The sequence below is a fragment of the Lepisma saccharinum genome, chromosome 10 (genome assembly GCF_977018435.1).
Source record: "Lepisma saccharinum chromosome 10, izLepSacc3.1, whole genome shotgun sequence".
Taxonomy (NCBI): domain Eukaryota; kingdom Metazoa; phylum Arthropoda; class Insecta; order Zygentoma; family Lepismatidae; genus Lepisma; species Lepisma saccharinum.
In genome coordinates, this window is record NC_139238.1 from 49645029 (window position 1) to 49666314 (window position 21286).

At 35.7% G+C, this 21286-nt stretch overlaps 2 pseudogenes; one reads left to right on the top strand and one right to left on the bottom strand.

Moving 5' to 3' along the window:
• Window positions 1-8971: 8971 nt before the first annotated feature.
• On the top strand, window positions 8972-14952 carry LOC145994092 (cytochrome c oxidase subunit 2 pseudogene; annotated as a pseudogene).
• Window positions 14953-17700: 2748 nt separating this feature from the next.
• On the bottom strand, window positions 17701-19287 carry LOC145994093 (NADH-ubiquinone oxidoreductase chain 5 pseudogene; annotated as a pseudogene).
• Window positions 19288-21286: the final 1999 nt, after the last annotated feature.

Below are 21286 nucleotides of genomic sequence, written 5' to 3' on the forward strand. Positions count from 1 at the left end.
AGTGACAAACGAGAAGGGTGACTTTGTAAATTTTGCCGAAGCCACGACCACTGCTGTCGTGGAGATTAACATATAAATAACCATCATGGAACAAATGGAAAGTTACGAATTACAGTCCTTCCCTCCCAACCGTCGCACGTTTGCTAACCTCAACGAACCGAACCGAGAGATTGAGTTTGATGTGGACGTTGGGGATGGGTTTATTCACCCTCACAGAGCTGATTTGTACGTCAAGTTTGTTGTAGTGAAGAGAGACAACGGCGAAGCATTTCTTGCCAATGCAAATTTAAGACTTGTAGATAATTTTGTGCCGTACCTATTCTCGCAGGTGGAAGTTAGAAAGCATGGCACCGTCATCGATAGGGTTGACTACCCCGGGATTACCTCTGCAGCTGTGGGAACACTGATACTCTCCAAGACCGATGCAGCATACTACCAGGCAGGGGGATTCGAAGCAGGTACAAAAATCAAAACTCAAAGTCACACAGTACTGTTTCCCATGCGCCTGCTTCCTGGCTTCTTCTCCGACTACACGGAGATCATGTGGAAGGGTGGTTTCGCAGAGCTGCCAACGACAACGATGCACTGATGCGCTACAGCACTTCGGGCCCCGACGGGACTACCCCGCTTCCCAACACACTACCCGACGCTGCCAAGTGTCTTGTAGGGTCCATGGAGCTGCGCGTGCCAGTGGTAGAATACGAATCAAACTATGCTCTCAAGTACAAAGCCGACATCCTGAAGAATCCTCAAGTGTCCATTCAGTTTTACGGCCACCAGTGTGTGCAAAAACCTGCTTCCGGCAATCATTTCGAATTTGACGTAACCACGCAATTCAACAACATTCGGTACGACATACCCGAGTTTGCAGCCGTACTCTTCCAGACAGGAAGGGACAATAACCAAGAAAAAGATTCCAGCCAGTTCGACAACTGTAAGATTAAGTACATTTACTTCAAAAATGGTAGGAACGAAGTTGTCCCTAAACATCGCAGAAGAGGACTATTGAAACTGTACGAGGCGTACACAGCTTACAAGAGGGTGACCTCCGGCAATGTGGACGTGTACTACAACCCCAATGAGTTCATAGCTCGCAGACCCATGTTCGTCATCAACACATCTAAAAGAAAGCAGGTGGTTCTTAACGATCGCACCAACATCAAAATCGTGTGCGAATTCCACGATGCTCTACCCGCGGACACACTGTGCAGCGTCATTCTTATTGCAGAGAAAACTTTTGTGTATGATGTCAGGAACGAGCGAGTGACAGAGCAGGTTTAAATATGCATAGGAAATAACAAGAAATAAAAAAAAGCCATGCTTGAGCGCGCAAAGGAACTTCCCCTTTGGCCCTGCACATGCCTCAAATTTTCGCTCCGTAGGACACGCAGGGAGTTAGTTCCGTTAAAAAAAATATACATACTATATATTTGCAGACATTGTTAATTTTTTGTATTGTTTTGTGTAGGTCAATAAAAAATTCTGTTGATTGAATATATAGTATGTATTACAAAAAAACTGTGAAATTAATATTTTGAAAAGAAATATCCCACCTCCACCCCCTCGTTTTGCATTCGAAGGCAAAAAAACCACTAGTAAATAAAATTTCTCTTTTTTTTATTTTGGGCACACAGAGCAAGTTTTACCTGTTTTGAGGCGATAGTGGCCCCACGGCAAGCTATGAATCCCACATTCGAGAACGCATCTCTTTTCGTCTCGTGCATCCAGAGCAATTTTCCTGACTGTGTTGGTTGTAAGTATATGTTTAACACTCTGGACGCGATACTCTTTTCGCAGAATCTGCTTTTTGGTTTCGGGGAACTCGATGTAGTCTTCAAATTTGAGTTTTCTCTGAACCACCTGCTTGCCTATGGCTTTACCTTTTTTGGTCACAGAACTCTCAGCTTGAATTGCATATGCTTTGTTTCGAAGACCAGCAAACTCTAATATAATATCCCCATCTTTTTCATCCTTTAGTTTGCAGGTACTTTTTTGTTTCGAGCCAGGATTTCATATCGATTTGGTTGGGGATAGCTCGACGTGTCGAACAAGTTAACGAGGGCTGGAATCGTGGCTATATGTTTATATGCGTTAGCAGTGTGGGCGTGATATACCAGACTGTCCGTATCTGTGTAGAGAAGGTTGATGTTGTTACCATAGTGCAAGCGTAGTATATCATAATATATCTCGAACATTTGCAGCTTGCTTAACTCTAACACTGTGGCACCAACATAGACTGGTTTGTTGAGCTTTACCTCACCACGATTCATGTGTACCAAAGCGAACTGTTCGTTGTAGATTGTTCGAGATTTAAACAGTGGGCTTGCAACAAGTTCGCGACAACGGTCGACGCTAGTAAGCAACCTTATGTCTTCACGATTTCGCGTGTTTTCCATTGTTTGCCAAATATTATATTATTCATGTCCTTATAAAATTTGCGATTAAGTTCCGAGGTAGCAGCAGTACGATGTTTAGTATTGAGGTCGATGTATGGCTTCAACCAATTTGAATGGTTGAAAGCGAGGACTCGCTGAATTGCTGTAATCGTGACCCCTCGTTGCATCAACCACCGAAGATTTCGGTAGTGCAACCCGTAACGCTTTTTGGGTTCGAAATCCATGATGAGTTTTTTCTGCTTCGACGCAGGTGGACACTTGAATTCCGATGCTGGTGGGAGGTCGCAGAACACATCCTGTAGCTTCTCGGAAAACTCGAGGTCCACCTCGACAAAGAAGCCTCGTTCCGAGTCGTCGAAACCTTCTACGTCGAATTTGGAAGGATCAGCCCACTCAAATCCTTCAAATGGAAGTTTTTGCACCATGGAGTGCCCGTAAAGATTATTAGCATCCGTGTACATGATGTAGCTGGATGGTTGAGAAGGGTCGTACCCGGTCGACATGTGTTGGTTGTTGGCGCGAGCGTACCGTTGTGACACCTGGACCATGCCACCCCGAACAAGCTTTTCCACAAAAAGCATCATGTCCACATTGGAAATAAGCTCGAGCTTGACTTTTGTTAGAAGGAGCATGGCCGACCATGCCAGCCCGAGGAGACCGTAGAAGTATGCAGGGTCGAGCTTGTAGATTTGCATTGCATTTGCGCGAAACGCTTGAAAGACGTCTGCGAGGAGTGTTACATCCAGTTTTAAGTAGGCATCGTGGTATTCTCCAAAATTTCGACAACCCAGCTTGAGCCACATGGACTGAGCATGCTGATATTCTTCATAGCTGATGCCTGAACCTCGCAGCCGCCTGTGAAACTTAGCCTGGTGAGGCAGCGACTCCTCCTCGAACTTGGAAGGGTCGCTGACATACTCGTAGGGGTAGACCCCCTTACACCTAAAGAGACTAGCATCCAAGTTCGGGAAATTGGCTGAGGTAATAATTAGTTGATTGTTGTTGAGCATCCCAGCAAGAGCATCGAGGCCTGCTTGGAGAAACCTCAGAGAATCGAGAAACCGAAGTTCTATGCCTTGCACCCATTTAGAGATGGCAATGTAGTGTTCCTCATTTTGTGCTATAATATTAATGCGCGCATCGTCGTATCCGAGATGCCTGATAAAGTGGTGAAAATCGTACCTGGAGCCGTTATGGAAGAATACGGGGACGAAACGCGGGTCCTTAGCCTTCAGGTTGCACCCGTTACACCAATAATCAATATAGCTTCCGGTGAAGTGATCGTGGTGTCGAACTTTCTTTTTTTTCCTACTATCAATAAATTTTTTGTTACAAAGTGGACAGTGTGTAGCCTCTTCGTGTTTACGCTTTTCTTCGGGAGTTAAGTCTCGCATAGCTATAGGATCTAACAATACTTCTCGTATCTTGTTCACTTCTACAATCATCCTCTCTAGAAAATGTTTGGCTGCATCGGGGCCGCGATATACATATGGCTCAGGGGCAATTATTTGATTTCGTCGCACCACAACATAGGCAAAACTGGAAACCTTGTGAATTTGACAAGGCATGATAGAAGAAACTTCTGGGTTGGGTTTACAGGTGGACCTCGGTTCAAGGAAGGCCTCTAAATCTGCAATAATAATAGCAGGGTGCTCTCCCATAGCACTATGCGCCCGAAATTGCTCCACAGTACCAGGCTCGGGTAAGACTGCAACCACAGGCCTGTTGTCGTTACAATAGCGCATGTGGCGTGCAAGCTTCTGGGTAGCAATTCGGGACCTTGAATGTGTTGGTAATCTTGTGGTTTTTGATTATCGAACGTGGACAAGCACCTGCGACAGGCTTCTATGCAACCATTATGCTTGTTTTTTTGACCTGAAACTAACCGGGAGAGAGAGCGAATAAGCGTGTAATGATGGCACGTCTCGTTCTTGATAAGTAGCAAACTGATTTCTTGTACAGCTTCACTTTCCATGTTGCTCACTTGAATAGGGTATACAATATTTGTGTTCTTAGTAAGGCCGTAAACATTGATAGCTAGTTGCAGGTTTAGTAAGTTGTGTACACGGGTCTCGAATTTGTTTATGTCCGACAACTGAACTGGGTAGGTAATCCCAGCCATGGCATTTTCTAATTTTGATTTGTAGGGTGTGTAGTGGGTAACACGATGTGGGTGATCTTTCCAGTGGATACGATGCAGCGCTGCCAGCACCGACCAAAGAAAACATTTTGAATCGCTATTCTGGATGTTTAGAACAGCCTTCTTGACTGCAATTATTGCCGGTAGTGGAACATAACTAGACCCAGACAGTGGAACAAACTTGTTAAGACTCAATTTAAGTTTATGCGGAGTACCACACAATGAACCACCCGAGCCTTCAGCCTGATGTTCTTCCTGTTTGGCAACCAACTCCTCCAAGAATTTGTCGTAGATACTATCAAGATTGGCAACATCTGCCAAGTGCAATATTTTTGCCTTGGTATTATGGTGAAAGCTGTATTTCTCATCAGATGGTTTTTTGTATTGGCATCCCAGCGATGCATAAAATTTAGTAGAGTTTAAAGCCAGTACATCACTTAAGATAGAAATTATCTTGGGTCGCACACTCTCTAGGAAGCTACGTACATCGCATAAGCTATCTGAGGTAAAATCAAAATCCTCTAATACATGATCAAAAGCAAACTGGCTTGCTTTTGTTGCCGACTTGACGCGTTTGGCAGATGGTAATATGTTAAAAAAAATCTGCTTCAGCCTTCCTTTTGACCGAGGTCGATAGTTGCAGCAAAGGGTCTCCAGTACCCTTGCAATTAGGCATATGCTTTTTGACATGTGCAATTTAAAGTGTTTGTTACACTTAGGACACAATTCGGTTGCTGTTATATGCTTGCTAGGCACACACAGGTACGACTATGTCGTTCATAATTAGCACTGGAAATATTTTTTTTTACATGTAATACAAATCTTCGTAGGACGCATATTTTTTGGGGGGGAGGTGTTTATTTATATATGTAGATTTGCTGATGTATGATTTTTTAGATGTTGAATCCGCAAGTACTGTTGTACAATTAGGTACAAAATGTTGTAGAATTAGATATAAAGTGCAGTACAATTAGGTACAGAGTATTGTACAATTAGGTACTGAGTGTTGCACAAATAGATACCCCAAAAAAAAAAGCACTACAAGAAAAAATAACTACTCTTCAGTCAGTCTCACAAAAACTCAACTATACTGCACTGTGTTTACAATTTTTAAAAATCAAACAGAATATCACCATGTAAGGCAAATCTACGAGGAACACTGCGACAGGACGTCCGTACTCTTCAAGCTGCTCTCGCAGACTATGACTGACTGCACTGTGTACCCCCTTATATAACCTCGGTTTATTTATGACGTATTTTTCCTCCAATCAGAAAAGACCACGTTAAGTATGACGTATTTTTCCACCAATCAGAAGAGACCACGTTAGATATGAGTCATCATATTACGTCATAATTTGCTGCGCAATCAGAAGATATAAGTCATCACATTACGTAATAACTTGCGAAATCAGAAGATATGAGTCATCACATTACGTATTTTTTAACTAATCAGAAAACACAATATCACAAGCATTCGCCTCTAGCGCAGGCTAATTACTGCTTATATATTTAATACTTGCAACCCCTCAGATTAATCTGTAATGACCGATATATACAAGTACATAGATTCTGTTATTATTTTGAGGGGTCCTATATTGGACACACTATGGGGTCCGACATAGGGTCATCAGCTATATATAAAAAAAAACATCGCTCGTGGCAGTAACTTCGCAAACTATAGGACTAATAACACAGTTACCATATACTTGGCTATTAGCTCCATCTATTTTTTTTATTAATATATCTGTAAAAAATCCATCTGTCTGAAATAAAAAAATGTTTAAGGACATTTTTTGCAAAATATCCCTGCCATGTGTTTCAACTTACTAGGACCCCAATTTCATAGGCTTGATCCTAGAAGTCACATGCACAGCCATGTATCCTTCGTAATCGCATATGCTATAGTCAGCCAGATATTATCATAGGAGAATCACATTTCGCCCTATGATCCTACCCAAACTGACATTGCACAAGCTAGAAGAAACAGGGGCGGGATATTTTATGTTAATTACGGCAGCCTGTGTGCAGTTATAAGTTAATTATCAAAAGAGCGCTCTAATATATGACAATACAACTTACAATATTCTCTAACACGCTATCAACATACCAGGTAAGATCCTATTTGTCCTTCTATACCCACCAAAACACCTAGTTTTTTGTTTCCTCATAGATGGTTCTGACAGCGCCACCAGCTCGAGATAGTTCCTTTGTGTACTAACAGATGGAGCCCACTGTCCTCCTACGACAATTTTCAATAAAAAAATGTCAAATATCTCGAAAACGGTAAGATATACAGAAAAATGGCAATACCCTATGGGGTATTGTTAGGTACCCTTTGTCGATTTAGGTAATGTAGATTACGTATACCAAGTTTGGTGGTCCTAAGTCAAGGGGTGGGCCAACTTCCAAAAATTTCCATTTTTTCTACAGTTCGTAACTTTCGAACGGATGGACGCAGAGACGTGGGGTTTCATGTGTTAACATCGTCTCGGTGTCCTCTGTCTTCCTCTACCAAAAATGGTATAGGTTGTCATAGAACTAAATTTGCCACCCCTCTAGGTTTCCTCAATAAAAAAACTTAAATATCTCGAAAACGGTAAGAGATAGAGCAAAACAGACCGCGATTTTGACTTCAAAGATGCATTTTATGATAGTAGAGAATACCCAGAGAGCGCGCTACGATTAATATGGCCCACCACCCCAGAAATTTCGTCAGTGGGCCATATCTCGAGAACGGTTAGAAATAAATAAAAATAGTAAACAGTATTGCTACCTTTGTCGATTTATTCCAAGTTTGGTGGTCCTAAGTGGGTGGGCCAACTCTCAATTTTTTTTCCTAGAAACCTCCATCGTAAAAGGCTATGGCAAGAGCCCAGTAGGTTGACAACATTGCTTTATGCACTGGAACTACATAAGGCAAACCTAAAGCAAGGTTACCAGCTCCTTGCTTTAGGTTAAGTTAGACTAAGAAAAGTACACGAGCCCATCACTTTCGCGTTTGCCTTATGATGTTTTCCCTTAAGGTTGCAAAAAAGCATCACTTTCTGGCGTAGAACTCTCTTTTTATCCCTAGTAGTGAGTGTTGCCAACTCATATTTGTAGGTTAGCTTCGCCTGTAAAAGATCACATGGTGAAATTTTCTTGGGGTGGGCTGGCAACACTGAGAGCTCATCACTTTCGCGTTTGCCTTACGATATTTTCCGTTAAGGTTGCAAAAAACGCATCACTTTCTGGCGTAGAACTCTCTTTTTACCCCTACTATTCTCCTTTCATTATTGCATTATAATAATTGACAACATAAGAAAGCCTTTCTTTGGTATATTTTTGATTATGCAGGTTGGTATTCCCTCGCTGTTCTATCGAGCAAAGACGTCAGAAAGAAAAATACATTTCGGGGACGAGGAGGCAGTACTACTTTAAATAAGTAACATTTAGTATACAACTAAACTCCTTACAATTATGTTAATTTGGGCTAATTGGCATTTATGTATCTAAGTCATTATTTTTGGTCTCGAGAGGAGTCAATAGGTTACGCAACTCATAGGTTTACATGGAATGTTGGAAATATGACCCTCCCTAAGATGCACACATGTTCACACATGGAATTGTAAAACAAGACACCTCCCAGAAAGTGTCCTGGAAAATTTTGCCACACATATTTACTCGCTGTTCCGTCAGTATGCTCGATACGACAAATAAGAAGCGGAATTAAATTGATGCCATAATTAAAATAAGTCAAGGGAGTGAGTTTGAGTAGTCTCCAAGGCCAACCCACTCGTAAAATAATCCTTCCCGGGGGGGGGGGGGTCCTAAGAATTCCATGATGTTACGTCCTTCTTGCGCTGTTGCATTTTCCTGGTCAAACCATGTATTGTTCATTGTCTGTAAACGTGGTAAGAAATCCATTCACCAGCAACACATATACATCTCCATTGAATGTAGTTTCAACGGATATGATGAAAATGCGCTTTCATTATATTATGGACAACAGGCTAACCTACGTTATGGCTATTGGTATGATCTTCATCTTTACGAGTTGAAGTTGGTCCGTTCTGAAATATCGAGCTCCATGAACCATTGGCAACACTGGGTACGACAAACGTGACCTTCCGTCTCCAATTATTTCACAACTCAGACTTTGTAAACAAATGATGCAGGTTTTCATAACAGCCATTTTTCACGGATTACTGGCACATCACTTAACTGTGAGAAGCACCGCGTGGATTTCTTTGAACTATCAACCATTGCGAATTCTATATCAACTAGCTTCCCCTCTGTTGTGGAACGAACTTCTCTAGGTACGTCGACTATATTTCCAGTGGCTTTAAATTCGTCGTAGAGACACTTGATACTTGATGTTTCTCGAGCAGGTACCTTAGGAAACTTAGCTATCAGGTCTGCATGTAGTCCTTAAGAATGAATATTCGTTGCTACAATGGGAAGAAAATATGTGGAATGGAGCAATTTACTTACGTTCACCTTCAAGGAAAGGAATGCACCACTACTTCGTTTTGGTATGTGCTGACATATTAAAACATTAAACATGGATGACTTATTGAAAACTCTCTATCTACAACATTGGTAGAGAAATTATATACATTTTAAATTTTATTTATTTGCCATTTCAAATTTGCATGCATTGTCATGCATTTCATATTCTAGAATTTTCCAACTTAATAGCATTGCTTGATGATATTAGAATGTTGAAATTAACTTGATACTGGTAATAGCTTAGGAAAAAAAGTGAACATTTGCACTGTAAATAATTGTAGAAAAATATATTGCATGCATCTTCATTTCTTATCTATTTGTAAAGTAGATCCATCAGATATGCCCCTTGGTAAGGAAACCATAATGTGAAACTGCCCACTCATTCGCTAGCTGTCAGAACGAAGATGATTATGTTTTCTATTTCAGGTGCCTTTGGATCGTTGTTTGGTGTGGGTTCCTCGTGGCCTCTGTTTTAGGAACTATTTCTCTCTGGGATAAATTCTACTACGAATCAGTTGTTTACGAAGAAATTGAGGATAGTCCACTAAACAGATATATTATGCCGGCATTCGCAATATGCAGTGGATGTTATATGTGTGAAGTTGCGTAAGTCTAACTATATAAGTAATAAGTACTTTGAGAAAAGCATGTGCAGCACACAATGTAAATAATAATATAAAGAAATTGGTAATTTTGGGTCTCGAGAATCTTTAAAAATAGCAACCGAAACAATCGCAGGAATATTTTTTTGTAAAACAAAAGTGCAGAATTCAAAATATCAAGGAACTGTCATAGCCAATCGTAAAATAAATTACAATTATATCGTCATCCAACATCCATCTGGCAGCCTTGTCGGTGCACAGCTAGGCCCTGTGTTTGTATGCAATGTGTACACTCGTCTCATCAAGTACTACGTTACCCTCCCCCTCCCAAGCCGAGCCTCGGCTAAACTAAAAACCACGGTCAAGGTTTCAAAACAGCCAACACTGATTGGAGCGACAGATACAGGTTCTTATCGAACTACTGTAAGGTGCACATCCTTGAGGCGAAGACTCCTGGATATCGAGAGCAAATTTTCCTTGCATTGGATGACGTCCTGTAATAAGTTGCAAGTGCATACGCAATACGTTTGCTTTACTTGAGAGCGTGAGCAATACCAATGCCCGCGCCGTTATAGCTATGAAATTATCAGGTGTTTGAATGCGTCAGCGTGGTGTGTTGTGTGCGAGGGAGGTGCGGGTGGGTGAGGCAGGGAGCAGAGAGACATGCACGCTTTCATCGAAATTTCAGATTCACATGTCAAACTCTTAACCCACACTGCTGACATATGTCGGGGAGTGGTTAGCATAGCACACTACGTCGCCAAGGACACGAGTTCTATTCCCGGCCACCTGGGAATGAGTATTCTTTAAGAGTGTTCCTTCATCATTTTCATCATATCGTCACTCATCTCAATCTTCGTGGTTGGCCAATAGTGGCAGAAAAGTGACAACAACACAACAAAAGAAATCAATCAATCAATTTTAATCCCCACCGACACTTTTTTCATACGTAGCACCAAAAACGTGTCGACATGAACCCCTCTCGCTAATTCTTAAATATAACTCAGGTTTCCTAATGGTTGTTAATATATTTTTAAAAAGAGAAGAAAAAGCACTAATGATTTCACAATTACATTTGTTTCATGACGAGAAATTTGTAAAAAGTTTATCTGCTGTAATTATTAAAATTAATATGTGGTTAAAATTTCAATTAAGAACATTTTAAAATTTCATAACATATAAACGAAGTAACGCTAATAAAGGAATATAATGCAACTCAACATAAAAAATAATAATTTTGATTTGATTTCGTTATTTAGCGCAAAATAAACTAAATCAAGATCGCGTCCGCTTAAGTTCAGTCCCTAGGTTCTCGGCCGTGTATAGAACCGGTGGCAACACACCATCGTGAAGAAATTGAGGAGCTACGAGTGAATAGTGTAACATAAAAATCTCCTCTAACGGCTGAGGATTCGACGTGCCGAATCCACGTCACCCCATTACCGGTTGAAGATCTCCACACTTCTAGGTAGGATTGTGGGAAGGCGACTGGCAGTCAGAAGATAGACCAAAGCCCTTCTAGGGCTGTAGAGCTATGAAATAAGTTAAAATTTCCAACATTTTGTTTTGAATTCGTTTTCCGTTTGATTGGTTACCTAGGTATGTATTTAAAACTTACAATGACACAAACTACTATACTATTCACCCTTGACCAGGCTATGAGATGCCTTCAATCTATCTAGAAACTGGATTTTTTCGTATTTAACGTCGCTTCACTCTGCCACTCTTGCCCAGTCGCAAGAATAAAAATGAACGATTCTTGGGTGAGATTTGTGAAAGGACACTCCCAATGGACATGCCTATGTCCAAGCTGAGACTCGAACCCGGAACCTTCGACGAAGAGATCATGAAGGGACAACTAAGTAGCAAAAGGTTTTGTCATTTTATCGTCGCTTTTCTATCTCTCGTGTTAATCTCGACTATGAAAAGGATAAATTGATGAAATGACGATGCACAAAATCATTCATGACAGACCAGGGTTCGAACTTATGATCTCTCGCTTTGCAACGCATTACGTTCTCAATTTGCTTTCAGATGTCTTTATTTGGCTCTAATTCTCCTACATTAGTTGTAATAAACATATTTTTTGTACAAAGATCAACATGTCAAGTGCTGTTTTTGAACTGGCACAATTCATCTAAGAGATTACATGTGTGAGCGAACGCACACGCACACAAAAACACCAGAGAGACACATTTGTCACTATCATATATAAATCCTAACTCCCACAGATACACGTAAATTAATTCCAGTGTTGCATTTGTAAATCCGCACTTCTTTTCCTAGTATGTTGACATTGCATTGAAATTATCCTGTAATTAACTGTAGATAAGTCGCAATTAGTAAATTAGTAGATCGAATGAAGTTGTTTTCAGGTAAAAAATAGTGTTATACTTGTTGTATTCTTGCCGGCACACATGAATAAAATCACAACACATTTGCGGGTGGGCACACGCAAACCACGCAAACTGATATTTATATCTATGTGAATATATCTGCAACCGCATCACTAATGTATTTGTGTTTTTGGTTATATAGAGTCACTTTTCTACCACTTCTGGCTAACGCGACGATCAGGATGGATAATAGTAATGTAACCATGTATGTTCAAACCAACACTTGGTACGAGGTCTATTATTTTTATTAATTTAAGCACAGTGGTAAACCTATTTTGACGATGTTTTTGTGTATTTTATACTATTGCAAATCTGTGTTTTTTCACCTCGCACTTCGTACGAGTGTCATAATTTCTTACGAGTTAAAGTACGTAACATCTACACCCACCCACACCTACACTTAAACCCACACAAATTTTCTTCCGGTCTACTCCCGGTCTACTTCTGGTTTACTTCCGGTCTACTTCCGGTTTATTTCCGGTCTACTACCGGTCTACTTCCGGTCTACTTAAGGTTTACTTGACAGACACCTGTGGGTTTTTCCAGTTTTATAAGTACATATATTTTGGGAGTTCAAACTCACACTTGGTACGAGGCCTATTGTTTTTATTAATTTAACCACAAATGGTAAACCAATTTTGACGATGTTTTTGAGGATTTTATACTATTGCAAATCTGTGTTTTTTACCTTACACTTGGTACGAGTGTCATAATTTCTTTCGAGTTAAATTACGCAACATTGCGATGGCTCGTAAGGTAGACTATTGTGCAATGTTTACGCAACAAGTTATTACGCAGACCCGTATCTAACGTGTTGTTGGTTATGACGTAATGGATGTCTTCTGATTGACTTATTGTTTCGGATGTTTTCATCCGCGCTTAGGTTACTTAAAGGGTTTTCGCATTACAGATCAGTCAGTATCGTGAGAGTGTTTGAAGAGTACGGATGTGTTGTTGCAGTGTTAAAAGTTAAGTATTTAATTTATTTTAAAGCTACATAATATTTATTATTTTTAAGTTTAAAAAGTGTATCAAGTGATTTTTTTCATAGTAATTTCGATCAGATTGAGTTTTCGTATATTTATTATTATTTTTTTACTTAGTACAAATATATATTTTATATAAAATAAAAAATTGCTAACTTAAATTGGGATGTGGTCTATAAATAACACCCATAATAAAATGACGCAGCTTCAAATAACAGAATTTCCTATCTAATTGCTGCATAACATATTTACGATTAAGTTCGGTGAAGGTGACGAGAACATCGACTTAATCAAAATAACGTCGGAATTTTGTGCACCGTTGGAGATGGGTTTCATGGATCATATTCGGAAAATATGCTGCACGAAGTGTTTGCAAGATCTCGACGTCATGTTTCAAGCTCCAGGAGAAAAATTGGACGTCAGGTTGCTCGAGCTTCACAAGGCAACACAAAGGAGGAGAAAGTTTACCGAGGATTGGAACAGGTCCAACATGGAAACAGCAAGCATCATCGTGCAGCTCATCGCGTTGTCCCAAGCACGAACTTTCTTCTTCGACTCCCACGATATATAAATAAGAGATTGTCAAAAATAAAAAAAGGTTTCTCCAGAGTATATATATATATCTAGATATATATATATATCTGATTGTCAAAAGCAAACTTATCACGTGAAAAGGGTGAGACAAAAAACATTTTATATATATATATATAACAGGATTAACAGGAGTAGTATTAGCAAATTCGTCACTAGATATTGTACTACATGATACATACTATGTTGTAGCACATTTTCACTATGTATTGTCTATAGGAGCAGTATTTGCTATCATAGCAGGACTAGTACATTGATTCCCACTATTTACAGGAGTAATAATAAATCCAGATTGGTTAAAAATCCAATTCATCTCAATATTTATCGGAGTCAACCTAACATTCTTTCCACAACATTTTCTAGGGTTAAGAGGAATACCACGACGATATTCAGATTATCCCGATGCATATATAATATGAAATATTGTTTCAAGATTAGGATCAATTTTATCATTTACAGCAGTAATTATTATAATTTTTATTACCTGAGAAGGTATAACAAGCGCCCGACCAACATTATTTAATCTACAACAAGCATCATCAATCGAGTGATATCAAATGTCACCTCCTTCTGAACATACATATTCAGAACTTCCAATACTCCTTACTAACAACTAATATTTAAGGTGGCAGAGAAGTGCATTGAATTTAAGCTTCAAATATAAGGGATACCCCTTACTTAAAAGTGGCAACCTGAAATCAAATAGGATTACAAGATAGATCCTCCCCATTAATAGAACAAATAATATTTTTCCATGACCACACAATATTAATTTTAATTATAATTACAGTATTAGTAGGATATTTAATAGCATCATTATTTAATAACAAATTAACAAATCGAATACTTTTGGAAGGGCAAACATTAGAAACAATATGAACAATTATGCCAGCAATTACCCTAATTTTTATTGCCCTACCCTCTTTACGTTTATTATATTTATTAGATGAAATTAATCAACCTTCATTAACACTTAAAACTATTGGGCATCAATGATATTGAAGTTATGAATATTCAGATTTTATAAAGGCAGAATTTGATTCATATATATCCCCAACAAACGAAATAGCTTTAGACTCATTTCGATTATTAGACGTAGATAACCGAACAGTACTACCAATTAATATAGATATTCGAGTGTTAACTACATCTGCAGATGTATTACATTCATGGGCCATACCATCTATAGGAATTAAGATAGATGCCACTCCAGGGCGACTTAACCAAGCAGGGGTAAACATTAGTCGAATTGGTCTCTTTTTTGGACAGTGTTCAGAAATTTGTGGGTCTAATCATAGATTTATGCCAATTATTGTTGAAACTACAACTCACAAATCTTTTATTAACTGATTAATAAAAATTATACAAGAATCATTAGATGACTGAAAAGTAAGTAATGGTCTCTTAAACCACAAAATAGTAATATAACAACTACTTCTAATGAAAAGAGTTAGTTAATATATAATAACATAGGAATGTCAAACCTAAATTATCCTCGTAGATACTTTTTTATCCCACAAATATACCCATTAAATTGAATTATTTTATTCACAATATTTATATTAATTTATTTTTTATTTTTAATTGTCAACTATTATAATTATAATAAATTATTAAATAATAATAATTCTAAAATAGAAAATAAACCAAAAATTAAATACTGAAAATGATAACAAGATTATTCTCATCATTTGACCCAACATCATCAGTTATAAATATATCACTAAATTGAATAAGAACATTCTTGGGATTATTAATAATTCCGGCCCCATTTTGGTTAATACAATCACGAATCTCTATATTATATAATATAATAATAATAAAATTACATGAAGAATTTAAAACATTTTTAGGAATAATTAGTCACCAAGGAAGAACTCTAATATTTATTAGTATATTTTCAATAATTCTATTTAATAATTCAATAGGATTATTACCCTACGTATTTACTAGATCAAGCCACTTAGTCTTTACCTTAACCCTAGCCCTACCAATATGATTATCATTTATATTATTCGGGTGAATTAATAATACAAAACATATATTAGCACACCTAGTACCGGAAGGTGTACCAGCACTATTAATACCAATTATAGTAGGGATTGAAATGATTAGAAACCTAATTCGTCCAATAACCCTATCAGTACGATTAGCAGCCAATATAATAGTTGGCCACTTAATAATATCAATAATTGGAAATGCAGGAACAATATTAGAAGTTATTGGAATTTCAGTACTAATTTTAGCACAAGTTATATTAATTATTATAGAAACAGCCGTAGCATTCATTCAATCTTACGTATTTGCCTTATTAATTGCTATTTATTCTAGAGAGTCAAAATAACTAATGTCAGCAAATCAAAATCACCCATATCACTTAGTAGATCAAAGTCCATGACCAGCAACAGGAGCCCTTAGAGCAATAATATTAACAACAGGGATAATTAGATGATTTCATCAACAAAATATGATACTATTATTAATAGGAGTAACAACAATACTCCTTACAATAATTCAATGATGACGAGATATTTCACGAGAAGGAACATATCAAGGATTACATACAAATCAAGTTATAATAGGACTACGATGGGGTATAATTTTATTTATTATTTCAGAAGTACTATTTTTCGTATCATTTTTTTGAGCATTTTTTCATAGAAGTTTGTCTCCAACAATTGAACTAGGAATAATATGACCCCCAAGGGGGATTACTCCATTTAACCCAATACAAGTACCTTTATTAAATACAGCAATTCTGTTAGCCTCAGGGGTAACAGTAACATGAGCTCATCATAGACTATTAGAAAAAAATCATTCACATACAATGCAAGCACTTATATTAACACTAATATTAGGAGTATATTTTACTATTCTTCAAGCATATGAATATTATGAGTCCCCGTTTACTATTGCTGACGCAGTATATGGATCTACATTCTTTATAGCAACAGGATTTCACGGGCTACATGTTATTATTGGATCAACATTCCTAGGGGTATGTTTAGCTCGACACATCTCATGCCACTTTTCACCAACACATCACTTCGGGTTTGAGGCAGCAGCATGATATTGACACTTCGTAGATGTAGTATGATTATTCCTTTATATTTCAATTTATTGATGAGGTAGATAATTTACTTAGTATATTTAAAGTACATTTAACTTCCAATTAAAAAGGTTATAATAAAATAAAGTAAATAATTAATATAATTATAAGTACTTCATTATTAATTATAATAATCACATCAATTGTAATAATATTATCCACACTACTATCAAAAAAAATAATTACAGACCGAGAAAAAAGATCACCATTTGAATGTGGATTTGACCCAAAATCCTCAGCACGAATTCCATTCTCTATAAAATTTTTTCTAATTGCAGTAATTTTTCTAATTTTTGATGTAGAAATTGTACTACTATTACCAATAACAGTTATTATTACTAATTCAAAATTAATATATTGACTATGTGTTAGACTCCTATTTCTATTAATTTTACTTTTAGGTTTGTATCATGAATGAACCCAAGGATCACTAGAATGAGCATGCTAGAGTAATAGTTAATAATAACATTTGAGTTGCATTCAAAAGGTATTGAATTATTCAATTTACTTTACTAAGCAAGAAGCAAAAGCAATCAGTTTCGACCTGAATAAATTGGTATATATTACCCTTGCTTACTTGACTGAAGCCAAAGAAAGGCGGCATATTAATGTTAATAATAAAATTAGGGTTATCTCCTCAGTTAAGGGGTATATTATTAAGTGGGGGCTGCTAACTTCCATCCTTAGTGGTGAAATTCCATTAATACTCTTCATATTATTTCTTTAGTATAAAGTTACATTATCTTTTCATGATAAAGCTGAACTTTAAATAAGTTCAAGAAATGTTTACAGAATTATTTTATTCTTCCTAATAACTTCAATATCATGCTTTATTATAAGCTATATAAACACACATAAAGTATTAATAAAATTACTATTAAAAATGAAAATATAAAATAAATATTAAAATAATTAGAATGTATTAGTTGAATATTCAAAGAACCACTCCTTATATATTTATATACTCCCTGCCCACCCATAAGTTCACTTCATCCATAATCAATAGTCTTAATATATAAGCCCCCAGTAACAAATGAACTACCAATTAATCCACCAGATGATAAATAAGGTAAAAATCATATTCCTCCTAATAAATAGTATATTATTTTATTATTAAAAAATGGATAAACGTCAAACAAAAAAGATGTAATATTATACCCAATTCATCCCCCCAATAAAATACAAATAACTGCCCCTATTTTCAAATTAAGGGGGATAATGACAACAAAAACAGAAGGAAAAACTAATCATATTAGCCCAGAACCCCCCACAACGGATAATAATAGCAAGCCTAATATGCCTTTAAATATACCTCACCCCCCCTCATCAGAAAAGAATTGAAATGCTCTACCTCTATAAAACTTACCAGCCAAATAATAATTTAATCGAAAACTATAAGCTATGGTTATACCCGTAGAAATTCATAATAAAATAAATATTACTAAGTTAAAAGAAGATATACTTAATATTTCCAAAATTAAATCCTTAGAATAAAATCCAGCCAAAAATGGTATTCCACATAGGGCAAGACTAGAAACTATTATACAAGAAATAGTTATTGGTATTTTATTAATTAAACCCCCCATACAACGAATATCTTGAACATCCCCTATAATATGAATTACTACACCAGCACATAAAAACAATAAAGACTTAAATATAGCGTGTGTCAACAAGTGAAAAAATGATAGCTCCTTTAATCCCATAGATAATGTTAATATTATTAAACCAAGTTGTCTTAATGTAGACAAAGCAATAATTTTCCTTAAATCATATTCAAAATTAGCACCAACCCCGGCTATAAATATAGTTAATCCAGATAATAATAAAAGTACCCTACCAAAAACAGTATATATTAATATATCTCCAAAACGAATTAACAAGTAAACCCCAGCAGTAACCAAAGTAGAAGAATGAACTAATGCAGAAACTGGGGTTGGTGCAGCTATAGCTGCCGGCAATCACGCACAAAACGGAATTTGTGCACTCTTTGTTATTCCAGCAATAATAATAAATCTAGTAATTAATATTATATCAAAATCAGAAACTAATCATAAATAATAAATATAATTCCATCTACCATAGTTTAATATTCAAGCAATAGATAACAAAATAAACACGTCACCAATTCGATTGGACAGAGCAGTTAATATTCCAGCAGAATAGGAACGAACATTCTGATAATAAATTACTAGACAGTAAGAAACTAATCCTAGACCATCCCACCCTAAAATAATTCTAATAATATTAGGAGAAATAATTAAAAACATTATAGATCCAACAAATAATAAAACTAAAATAATAAATCGATTTATATTATAGTCTCCCTCCATATAAGAACCTCTATAGTTAATAACTATAGAAGAAATATATATAACTAGGCCTATAAAAATTAAAGATATCCAATCAAATAATATTGTTATAATAATATTAGAACTATTCAAATTAATAATATTTCACTCAATAAAAATTGTAACATCCTTAATTAAAAATGTTATCCCCAATAATAATAAAATTATTCTACTAATCAATAGAATAATAGATACTATGCTTGTAATAAAAAAATTAAAAACCATTGATTTAAGAACTCTTAGTTACCACTAAGCCCACAACTTAATATTCTATTTAAACTACTTAAATATTTTAAATTCAATGAAATATTGGAGAACAAAAAATAATTAAAAAATTTAATGGAAATAAATGACAAAATAATAATAAATATTCACGAATATTACTTCTTCAACAAGAAAATACACCAGAATAATATATTCCATGCTGAGTATAAGAATATAAATATAAAGTATAGCCAGCACTTAAAAAAGAAAGTAATGCAACACCCACAAAACTAAAATAAGATCACCCAATAATTCTATTTAATAAACTAATCTCCCCCAATAAGTTAATAGAAGGCGGAGCAGCCATATTAGTAATTCTTAATATAAATCATCACAAAGATAATCTAGGAATATAATTAATTATTCCCCTATTAATTAATATACTACGACTACCTAATCGTTCATAAGTAATATTTACCAGACAAAATATTCCAGAAGAACAAAGGCCATGTGCTACTATTAAAGTAAGGCCACCATTTATCCCCCATGCTCCTATAGTTATAATCCCCATTAAAACAAGACCTATGTGTGCTACAGATGAATACGCAACCAAGGCCCTTAAATCAATTTGACGTATACAAACAAGACTAATTATTCAAATTCCAACAATTCTAATACCAAATCAAAAAATATTATATTTAATAGCTAATCTCTCGATACAAGAAATAATTCGCAAAATACCATATCCCCCAAGCTTTAATAAAATTCCAGCCAAAATTATAGATCCACTAACTGGAGCCTCAACATGAGCCCTGGGCAATCACAAATGAACCAAAAATATAGGTATTTTTACTAAAAAAGCAAACACCATTCTAACATACCAAACAAAATAATTTATATCAACATTAATATATCTAAATATATATATATATAAACCACCAACCCTATAATTTAATATAAAAATACCAACCAAAAGGGGTAAAGAAGCAAGTAATGTATAAAAAAGTAAATATACTCCCGCTTGTACTCGCTCTGGTTGATACCCTCAACCTAAAATTAAAAATAAAGTAGGTACTAATGACCCCTCAAAAAACAAATAAAATAAAAAAAAATTTATTCTTATAAAAGTTAATATTAATAATAATAATAAAATAATTAATAAAAACATAAATCTACAAGGGTAAAAATAAATAGATATAATACTATTTCTAGCCACTATTATTAAAAAGATAATTCAAATACTAAGTAAAATTAAAGAATAGGACATTACATCTAATCCAAAAAATAACCAGCCCCCCATACTCCTATACCAAATCACACCATTAATAAAAACAAGAAACAACCAAAAACAATAGAAATTTGAACCACCATTCATAAAGAACTATTAAATCTCAAAAGGATTAAAAATATAAAATAAAAAATATATTTTAACATTTTAATAATACAAAAGAATTAAAATAATCATTACCATGAGTGCGTGTAACTGATACTATAACAGAGAGGCCAAGGGCCCCCTCACATACACAAAATGAAATAAATAATAAACAAAAATAAGCTTCTTCCTGATTATTAATAAAATAATAAGTTATATATAAATATAAGGATAATACAATAAATTCAAGTCTTAATAGAGTTACTAATAAATGCCTACGTTGAGAGATAAAACATAAAAATCTAATAAATAAAATAATTAATATAAGTAATATACTTAACATAAGTTTTTATAGTTTAATAAAAACAATGGTCTTGTAAATCATAAATGAATTATTAATTCCAAAAACATCAAGGAAGATATAATTATATCATCATTAGCTCCCAAAGCCAATATTTTTATTAAACTACTCCTTGATATTAAAATACAATGAATACTAATTATCATCATAATACTATTAGCACTAATAATATTATATATAAAACATCCACTATCTATAGGGGTTACACTAATTATACAAACTGTTACTGCATGTATAACAATATCAACATTCCTAAAATCCACATGACTTTCTTACGTATTATTCCT